We start from the raw sequence: 10,261 nt of genomic DNA, 5'->3' as shown, positions 1-10,261 counted from the left end.
GGCTCTGTGCTGGGCACAGCACTGCCTCACTAGCCATCGGCCACCAGCTGCTAGCCACCAGTGCTGGCATGTCCTGGCTATCCCTTTCCCAGGATACAGCCTGGACTCAAAAGAAAACTGAGTGCCTCAGTTTGCCCTTGTGCTCCATTGCTATTTGCCCTGACTTGGACACCAACCTGCAGAGCTGGGAGTCCCCTGTAGGTCCCACCCCTGCTGGGAGATGCAGAGCCAGGGCCTGGCTGTGTCCGGCTGCCATCGGCCCCAGCAACGTGAGTGCAACTCAGGAAAGCCAGAACAGGGACTCCTTCAGCTCCCCAGTGCTTGTCTGTCTCCAGCCCTGCTCTCTGATGGCCTCTGGATGTGTTTCCCTCACCAGCCTGCGAGACCAGCTCCGAGGATGGAGCCAATGGCGCTGTGGGCACAGCTCGTGGGCGCTGCCCTCTGCTGCGCGGGTGTCCAGCTGGCTGCGCGGACCCCAGCCCTGCAGTACGGACTGTGCACGCTGGGGAGCTGTTCTGGCACCTGGACACCATCCTGGCATGCCACGTCCTCTTAGGATAGACTCACCACAGCCTCGGACAGCCCAAAGGGCTGCCAGGCCCCAGTCCCGGTGGCTCTGTCAGTCCCTGCCCTGCTCTGTATCCTGCTGCTCCACGGTGTCACCCCCCAGCGCCAGAGGGGACGGGATCCAGTGGAGCCAAGGAGGTGTCGGAGTGGTGCCAGCCCTGTGGAGACGCGCTGCAGCCCGGAACAGCCCTCGGTACAGCCCGGAGAAGCGCGGGCACAGCCCCGGAACAGCCCGCAGCGGCAGCGGGGCCCTGACCCGGCAGAGGGCAGCAGGGGCTGACGAGTGCGAGTGTGAATGCGAGCTGTGTCCGTGTGTCCGTGTGTCCGTGTGTCCCCGTGTCACTGTCTGCATGTCCCTGTACCCGCGTGTCCCTGTCCGTGTGTCCCTGTCCGTGTGTCCCTGTCCGTGTGTCCGTGTGTCCGTGTCTGTGTGTCCCTGTGTCCATGTCCGTGTATCCGTGTGTCCCTGTCCGTGTGTCCCCGTGTCACTGTCTGCATGTCCCTGTACCCGCGTGTCCCTGTCCGTGTGTCCCTGTCCGTGTGTCCGTGTGTCCGTGTCTGTGTGTCCCTGTGTCCATGTCCGTGTATCCGTGTGTCCCTGTCCGTGTGTCCGTGTGTCTCTGTGTCCGTGTGTCCCTGTCCATGTGTCCATGTCTGTGTGTTTGTGTCTCCCTGTCCGTGTGTCCCTGTCCGTGTGTCCGTGTGTCTCTGTCTGTGTGTCTGTGTATCCGTGTCAATGTGCCCCTGTCCGTGTGTCTGTGTGTCCGTGTGTCTCTGTCTCTTGTTCTGTGTGTCTTTCTCTGTGTCCAGGTGTCCCTGTCCGTGTGTCCCTGTCCGTGTGTCCCTGTGTGCTTGTGTCCGTGTGTCCATGTGTCCCTGTGTCCGTGTGTCCCTGTCCGTGTGTCCGTGTGTCCATGTGTCTCTGTCTCTTGTTCTGTGTGTCTGTCTCTGTGTCCATGTGTCCCTGTCCGTGTGTCCCTGTGTGTCCGTGTGTCCCTGTGTGTCCCTGTCCGTGTGTCCCTGTGTGTCCGTGTGTCCCTGTGTCCATGTGTCTCTGTCTCTCTGTCTGTGTGTCCATGAGTCCATGTGTCCCTGTCCATGTGTCCGTGTGTCCCTGTGTGTCCGTGTGTCTCTGTCTCTCTGTCCGTGTGTCCCTGTGTGTCCCTGTGTCCGTGTGAACCTGTGTCCGTGTGTCTCTGTCTCTCTGTCCGTGTGTCCCTGTGTCCCTGTTCGTGTGTCCGTGTGTCCGTGTGTCCATGTGTGTCCGTGTGTCCCTGTGTGTCCGTGTGTCCCTGTCCGTGTGTCCGTGTGTCTGTCTGTGTCCCTGTGTCCCTGTCCGTGTGTCCGTGTGTCCCTGTGTGTCCGTGTGTCCCTGTGTCTGTCCGTGTGTCCCTGTGTGTCCGTGTGTCCCTGTCCGTGTGTCCGTGTGTCCATGTGTCTGTCTGTGTGTCCCTGTGTCCCTGTCCGTGTGTCCGTGTGTCCCTGTGTGTCCGTGTGTCCGTGTGTCTGTCCGTGTGTCCGTGTGTCTGTCCGTGTGTCCCTGTGTGTCCGTGTGTCTGTCCGTGTGTCCCTGTGTCCCTGTCCATGTGTCCGTGTGTCTGTCCGTGTGTCCCTGTGTGTCCGTGTGTCTGTCTGTGTGTCCGTGTGTCCCTGTCCCTGTGTCCCTGTCCGTGTGTCTGTCCGTGTCCCCGTGTCCCGGCTCCGAGCGGGATCCCGCGCCCTCCGCCGCGTGCCCGCGGTCCGGCCCTGGGGGCGTGTCCCTGCCCGGCCCCGCCCCGCACCTGGTCCGGCCCCGCCCCGCCCGCGGCCCCGCCCCTCCCGCCCCGCGGATGCTCCGGGGCAGCGGCGGCCGCGGCGCCGTGCGGGGCCATGGCGGCCCCGGACAGCTGCGTGAAGGTGGCCGTGAGGTGAGTGCGGGGATCGGCGCTTCCCGCGGGGCGGGCTGCGCGTCCGGGGCCGCGCGGAGCTCGGTGCGCCCGGGACCGGTGCCGAAAGGCGGGGCGGGCGCAGCCGCTGCGGTGCGAGGCGGGGGTTGGTGGGTGCCCGCTCGGGCTCCGACCCCCACCCCGGGGCAGTGAGACCCCGCCGGGCCGTTCTCTGCCGCACCCCCCACGGCCCCGCCGCTCTCCTCCCCACCCCCCGCTCCCCACCGTTTCGGGATGTCTCCCCCCTCTCCCCACCGCCGGCGCTGCCTTCCCTCCGCCCGCCCCCGCCGCCCGCCATCCCCCGTGGCCGGCGGACGGCGAGGCCGGGACCCCCGGCTCCTCCACCTGCAGAGCCGGCGGACGCCCAGCCTGGGCAGCTCCCGGCTGCTGCGCGGGTGGCTTTGGCCGTCCGAAGTGTCATCAGGATGCCCGGCATTGTGGGGGCTCCCTGCCGCCCCCCCCGCTGGGTGGTGGGAAACGATGCGGTATCTCGGTGTCCTTTGTGCTGGGAACAATGCGCCTGCAGACCCGCACCTCACAGAGGAGCTGCCGGCGGCCTCGGAGCCCGCCGGGGCTCGGGGGGCTGCGGGAGCTCGGGGGGCGTGGGCCGGGCGAGGCCGAGCCCCGCGGGAACGGGTGACACTCCCCTGTGTCACCCTCGTCTTTGTGAGCGCCATGCCCGGCCCGGTGCGCGGCGGCGGGGCTCTGCCGCTCCTGCCCCTCGGGAGGAAGGAGTCCCCGCCGAGACAGGGGATCCGAATCCCACGGAGCGGCAACGCGGGACCCTGCCCGGCCCGGGACCCTGCCGCGGCCGGAGCCGCCGTCCCGCGGGGGAAGGGACCGGCCACCGTGCCTGTGCCGGGGCAGTCGCATCTGCCGGGCCCGTGGTGGTGGTGGAGCGGGTCGGAGCCCGTGGGAGCCCGGCCCCGCAGCCCGTCCCGGCCGGCCGGACACGCCGTGCCTGCCCCGCTCTGTGCCCCGTGCCCCCGCCGGCACGGGCAGTGCGGGCTGGCGGCTGCGGGGACCGCGCCGGGGCTCGGGGGGCACTGCCCGCGCCCCGCCTGGTCGGAGCGGGAGCACAAAAGATGCTGCTGGTGCAGCGGCAGCGATGGAGGGAGAGCGGGTGGGTGTGGGGCTGTGTGTGCGTGTGCACGCGGATGTGCAGGGCTGTGTGCGTGTGCCCGCGTGTGTGTGCACCGCGACACCTCCCAGCTCCCCCTGCCCCTCCGTCCTGCCCGCCCTGGCAGCAGCCGGAGGGGATTTTTTGCCGTTCTCTCGAAAGGCCGAGGGTCGAGGCCAGGCTTTGGCTGCGAAGGATGGGGGAGCTGCAGGAGTGACGGCAGCCCTGCTGCGGCTGCTGCTGGGGTGGCGGCACAGGGGCAGGGGGGCTGTGCCAAGATAGAGTGTCTGTGCCAGGACACTGACCCGGGAACCGAGTTAAAGCCGACCATGGGGGTGGAGATTTCCTCTTGGCCAGACTCTTCCCGTCTCCATCCTGCATTTCTCTCGAGATGATGCCTTTGAACATCATCCCGGAGATGGGGTGGGTGCCCCACGGCATGGCGGCTGTGGAGTCGTTTCTGCGGGGTTCTCCTCATCCCTCAGCTCCCTTCCAGCACTGGGGTCTTGGGCTGGCTGGTGCTTGGCTAGGGGACCGCAGCGGGGAGGTGGTGGGGGTATGCAGCATTGCAGTGGGGCTGGAGTGGTCATGGTGAGGATCCAGGGAGGGGGGAGAGCTCCCACCCTCCTGCACCCCTTCCTTGAGGGAGCGAGCCAACATCCCGCTCAGAGCAGCTGGTGAGAGCTGGGCACACGGGGGGATGTGGTGCTGGAGGTGAGTCGGGAGGACAAAGGAGCAGGGCTGGGAGCGAGGAGGCTGCCAAACAAAGCCATCAGGTTGTGACGCCGTGCAGGAAGGTGGCTCTGATGCTGAGCTGAGTGTGCAAGGGCTGAACTGCTCTCCCTGCAGACCACCCACCTTTTCTGCCACAGCAGCCCCGGGGGGCTGGGGCTGGGTCCCCTCCTGTTCTGGACTTGGAGCAGAGCGAGGTTTTCCTTTGTCAGTGCTGGTGACACCCTGCCGGTGGAGCAGCCAGGCTGCAGGATTCTCTAAGACCCTTGAAGTAAACCTGCCCCAGATCCTACCTCTCTCAGCCATCAGAGCACAGAGGAGATTGAATGTTTCTGGGATGCAGCAGGACACGGATCAAAGCTCCCCTTTTGTCCCTTGATAATAACATGAATGGGCCAGCTGTGCTGTTTCTTTGGGGTCTCTGTGTCTTTCTTTGGGGTCTCTGTGTCTGTGCTGCTGGTGGGAGGGAGGTGGGACCTGGGGAAGGGCCAAGGGCACTGGGAAGTGATGGTGGTGTTGCTGGCGATGATCCAGCTGATGTCAAGAGGTGCCACAGCCATTAGGATCCATCTCTGTGGTCCCACAGAGCCTTGGGGTGGGAGGAGTAAGGACAGTTGAACAGAGATGCTGGATCTGTGCATCCCAGTTCCTGCTGATTGCCGTGGTGTGGCAGGAGAAGGCAGGAGAGATGCTGTGGTGTTTCACTGCCAGCCTCACAGGCTCCCATCTTCTCCTCGAGACCCTGGTCTGCCCCATTTGCCCTGGGCTCCAAAGAGCCTGGCTGCTGAGCTGTGGGCACATGATTTAGGCTTCCCACGTGCTGGGAGGGAAATGGCCGGTACCTGCGGCAGCGCTGCTCTCAGCAGAAGGAAATGCAGGCCCAGCAGCTCCTCCTGGCCCAGGGGCTGATTTGTTCCTGTACCTTGTACCTGCAGCTCAGACCTGCAGTGGCTGCAAGGGCAGGGCTGGGTCCTGCCCTGGCCCTTGCCCTCCCTGCCAGCAGGGTCTGCCTTTGCTTGCTCCTTAGTGTGACTTGTGAGTGTCACTGTGTCTCCTGGGGCAGTACCGAGTGTCACTGTGCCTCCTGGGGAGGTTCTGAGTGTCTCCTAGGGCAGGTTCCAAGTGTCACTGTGTCTCCTTCCGAGTGTCACAGTGTCTCCTGGGGTGGTTTCCGAGTGTCACTGTGTCTGCTGGGGCAGTTCCCAGTGTCACTGTGCCTCCTTCTGAGTGTCACTGTGTCTCCTGGGGCAGTTCTGAGTGTCACTGTGTCTGCTGGGGCAGTTCCCAGTGTCACTGTGCCTCCTTCTGAGTGTCACTGTGTCTCCTGGGGCAGTTCTGAGTGTCACTGTGTCTGCTGGGGCAGTTCCCAGTGTCACTGTGCCTCCTTCTGAGTGTCACTGTGTCTCCTGGGGCAGTTCTGAGTGTCGCTGTGTCTCCTGGGGCAGTTCTGAGTGTCGCTGTGTCTCCTGGGGCAGTTCTGAGTGTCACTGTGTCTCCTGGGGCAGGAGGAGCCGGCAGGCCGGGCTGTGGCTCTCCAGGCCGTGCTGGGGCAGGGGTGTCTGCAGGAGCTGGGTCTGGGGCCCGTCCTCCTCAGGCAGCAGCCGCTGCTTCCTTCTTGTAGGTCACCTTCAAACGGGTGCCTGCCGTGCAGCCGGAGCAGCAGCTCCCCACTCCTGCCCTCTGTCCAGGCCTTGGTCGGAGGCTTGGCACAGCAACTGGGGGCTTGTGCCCCTCAGCAGCCCCTCTCCCCACAGCCCCCTCCAGGCTTGCAGGCAGGTGCTGCCAGCTCCTGGGGCCGGTGAGCCGGGCAGTGGGACTGGCTGTGCTGCCTGCAGGAAGCAGAGCTCAGCGGTTCTGCAGTGTCAGGAAGGGCTGATGGCATGTATCGACCCCCGAAGCCATTAAACTCCCCGGCTGGAGGCCTGAGTGGCCTGGCTGGCTGCAGAGCTGCTCCCTGAGGGCACCTCCAAACTGGCTGGCTGGTTTGAGAGGGAGCAGCATCCCCTGTGCCAGAGCTGCCATGGCACTGAGCATGCCTGGCCTGCTGAGGAGACGCAGGAAACGGAGCTTGTGAAATTGGGGAAGGAAGTTGAGTCGTATTTCAAGTTTATTTAAACTCTGCAACCTCCAGTGCTCTGCTGCTCTCGCGGCCGCCCCTGCTGCGATGCTCTGTGGCCCACGGCAGAGCCCATTGCTGGCTGGTGCCTCGGGGAGGGACTCCCAGCTCCTCCTCGGAGTCCCCCTCCCCTCATCATCATACACCCTCGGGGGTGCTCCGGCCAAGCGACTGAACTGGCAAAGGCCTGCTGCTGGGATCAGCTGGGCTCCAGCCCTGCCAGGGTCCTGGCACCTCTAGTGCCCCATGGCTGGGGTGGAGCCCAAAGTGTCTGGTACCAGCTGGGGTCACTCACGGAGGGAGTGAAGTTGTAGCCCTTCCACATCAGCTGTTCTGGGGTGGATTTGGATCCAGTGAAAGGTGGAGTGAACCCAGTTCGTGCCACTGTCCATGCTGCCCAAGGGCTCCAGCGGGGAGAGGGAGGGCTCAGCCCTGGTACCTGCTGCCCACCATCCCCTGCTGCTGCAGTGCCTTGGAGGCCCTCTGGTGTGGTCCTGGGGGGGCACTGGCTCCTGGCAGCTTTGGCTGGTGTTGGCCTGGCTTTGCTCAGCTGTTACAGCGCCATGCAGGGAGTGATAAGGCAATCAATTCCACCCCAAGGCATGGGATGTGAGTGTCTCCTGGAGGGGGAGGGGAAGGGGGGAGGGGAGCAGCCCATCCTGGTGCTGGGCACAGCCCTGGGGTGCTCTGTCTCCCATCTGCAGGGCCAGGGGCAGCCCTGGTCCCCGGAAGGAAAGATCTCAGGAGGCTGCTCTATCCTCAGGGTGCTGGGCTGGCAAACCACCGCTGTGGGCACCCCAGCCCCTTTCTCGCCAGCCTTTGCACCTGCTGAGGGCAGCTCAGCTGTGGCAGAGGGCCCCTGCCCCATCCTGGGGGTGTTTTGGTGCTGGGCTGAAGCCACCCGGACACGCTGCTGCTCTGCTTTCACTTCGGGGCTTTGCCGCCTGCTGTGACTCGGGGCTGTGTGTCCCAAGAGCAGGGGGACAGGGGCTCCCCAGCCTGGAGGGAGCTGCTGGGGACCACGCTGGGCTCTGGGGCGGTGCTGGGCCCAGGTGTGTGCATGCAGGGGGCTCAGTGCTGCCTTCAGCCAGGCACTCCATCGGCTTTTGCAGCGGAAACGTGCAGAAGTGGAGCAGGGCTGCACCCCCGGATGTGCCAGCGCCCACAGCAAAGCAGCTCCGGGCGGGTTTGGTGCTGCACACATCACCCGGGGCAGGGCATTTAGCTGAGTACCGTGAGCCTCAGGAGCTGGGGAGGCCAGGGCCTCCCAAGGATCAGTCCTGCGGAGCCAGCTGCTGCCTCAGCAGTGAAATTGGAGGCAGGAGAAAACTGCAGATGAAGCCCCAAACAAAGCTGTCAGAAACATGGCTCCTGGCCCCGGGGGAGGGAAGGTGATATCCTCTGTGGGCCCAGCGTGAATCGCAGAGCCAGCCCTGGCCAGTGGCTCTACTGCTGCTCCTGCTGGGGTGGGGGGCTGGCCCCGCTGGTCCCACAGGGCTGTTTCCTGCCGGAGCCTGTCAAAACACTCGATGCCACTGGTTAAACAGCCGGCGAATTTGGGATGTGGTGGATTGTGAGGGCAGCTGCCGCTGGGATCTGCTGCAGGAGATCAGTCTGCAGGGGGTTCCTCTGCACCCTGGGCAGTTGCTGATGGGTTTTACTTCGGCTTGGTGGAGGGGACAGTCACTGGCACCTGCCTGCCACCCCTTCCCTCTCTGGGCAGAGCAGGAGCCAGCGCAGCGCTGCCCTGGCGTGTGCTCGTGTCCCCGCTGGCCCTGCACTGCTCTGGGGTGCAGGCTGCCTCCTCTTGCTCGGAATCTGCCCCTCTGCTCTCTCCGTGTGGATGTCACACAGTCACCACCCCCACTGCCAGGAGAGCTCAGCCCCAGGACTGGGGCATTCCCTTTCCCAGCCCTGCAGCTCCTTGGAGCCTGACGTGGGTGGGGAAGATTTCTTGTCACAGCTTGCTGTGGTGGAGCCTGGTGCCAAGCTGCCCTGTCCCGTGTCCAGCTGCCCTGTGGGGCTGTGGGCACCTCCCTGCAGTGAGAGGTCCCCATCCCTGCTCTGGCCTGGGATGCTGGCAGGGAGCTGAACTCCTGCTCCTCCTCTTCCCCATGCCTTCAAGCACGGAGTTCCCTGGCCCAGTGTTGCATGGCTCTGCTCATCCATTATTTCAGGCCTGAGGGAGACATTAGCTCAAAATATTCTCTGTTCCTTGCCCAGGTGAGGGACTGGGTTTGCTCCTGGGTACTTCAGAGCATCCCCCGTCCTGCTGGCCAAGGGCTTGGCATTTATTTATTTCTATTTATTTTATATTTAATTAACTTATTTTTATATAAAAATTATATATATTTATTCTATATACAATTATACATATTTATCTATATTTATTTTTAGTAATTTATTTATTTCTATAAATAAACAACATAAATAAATCTATATTTATTATGTATATTATCTTATTTATATAGAAACAATTATTTATATATACATTTATAAGAATTTATATATTATTTATTTATATTATTTATATATATAAATTAATTATATATAATATATATATTATATATAAATATATGTATTATATATAAATTATATATAAAATTATATTATAATATAATTATATTATATAATTATATATTATATATAATTATATAATATATATTATATATAATTATGAAATATATTATATATTATATATATAAATAATTATATATAATTATTTATATATTTATTATATATATTTATATTTATATTATTTATATAGATATGTATATATTTATATTATTTATAAATAACAATATAATATATAAAATCGTTTATGTATATGAATAGTATATTTATAAATAATAAATATATTATCCATATCCGTTTATATAAATTTATTTATTTATATCCCCTTATTTGTATTTTGGGGAGGGGCTGGAGAGGCACCTCTTTTGTACCACCTGCTCCCATGTGGTGTGGGCAGTTTTGCTCTGGTGTTCCTGGTGGGCTCTGGGGCTGCAGAATCTTCTGCCAAGGTCAGGTTGTTGTTTCCCCAGTGGCAACTGGAGTGCACTGGGAGGCTGCCAGCACGCTGGCCCTAGGGAAGCCTTATCTGCAGTATGGGCACAGCACAGTGGAGTGGGGTGGAAGTGGGACGTGGGGACCTTGCAGGGGCGCCTGGGAAAGGGAGAGGTCCTGTGGGGGGGATTTGCTGAGCTGGGAGGAAATGGGAGCCTCCGTGCTGGGGCACAGAGCTGGGTGGGGAACTGTGTCCCTCTGTGCCCATGAGACCTGGGGGACTGCTGGGCTTTGTGGGATCAGGCCGATGGCCTGGCAGGCCCAGCGTCTGTTGGTGAACGATGCTTTCCCCTAACTCCCTCTGAACTGCCATACTGCTGCTGAGGCAGTGTTTTTGGGGCTGTTCCTGCCCGGCTGGAGGGGAGTTGGGGCGCTGCTGGGGCGTGTGTCACACCGTATGTGCTGTCACACCGTATGTGCTGTCACACGTGTGTTTGCCACCCCTCCTGGGGTTGGTGACACTGCACCTTTACAGGTGGCTGTGCTGGGTCTGTTGTGTGCAGACATCCCCTGGTGTTCCCCTTGGGCTGATCCCAGCCTGAGCTAAGGCCAGTCACCTCTGGGGGTGAGGCTGGATTCCAGGGAGACCCCAAACTGGATTAGCTCTGCTCCCCTCTGGGCTGAGGAGAGCAGGGTCCCCTGCATCCCCTGGGCCCTGCTGGTCCCTGCCACGGGCTGGGTGTCCCTGCTGCTGGCCTGTGCACGTCCCTCACCCTGCCGTGGTCTCAGCACGGA

General features: G+C 61.0%; 1 protein-coding gene across 1 annotated transcript in view; it reads left to right on the top strand.

Moving 5' to 3' along the window:
* The first annotated feature begins 2,439 nt into the window (after window positions 1–2,439).
* The window catches only part of KIF21B (kinesin family member 21B), a 41,686-nt gene continuing 33,864 nt past the window's right edge, over window positions 2,440–10,261 (top strand). Inside the window, exon 1 of the mRNA XM_053998262.1 lies at window positions 2,440–2,474. The gene's annotated coding sequence lies outside the window, so the exon portion shown is untranslated. The remainder of the gene's footprint in view (window positions 2,475–10,261) is intronic.

Source organism: Vidua macroura, chromosome 24 (assembly GCF_024509145.1).
Source record: "Vidua macroura isolate BioBank_ID:100142 chromosome 24, ASM2450914v1, whole genome shotgun sequence".
Lineage (NCBI taxonomy): Eukaryota > Metazoa > Chordata > Aves > Passeriformes > Viduidae > Vidua > Vidua macroura.
The sequence above is the reverse complement of the archived record's forward strand: the minus strand, read 5'-3'. Positions and strand labels throughout refer to the sequence as shown.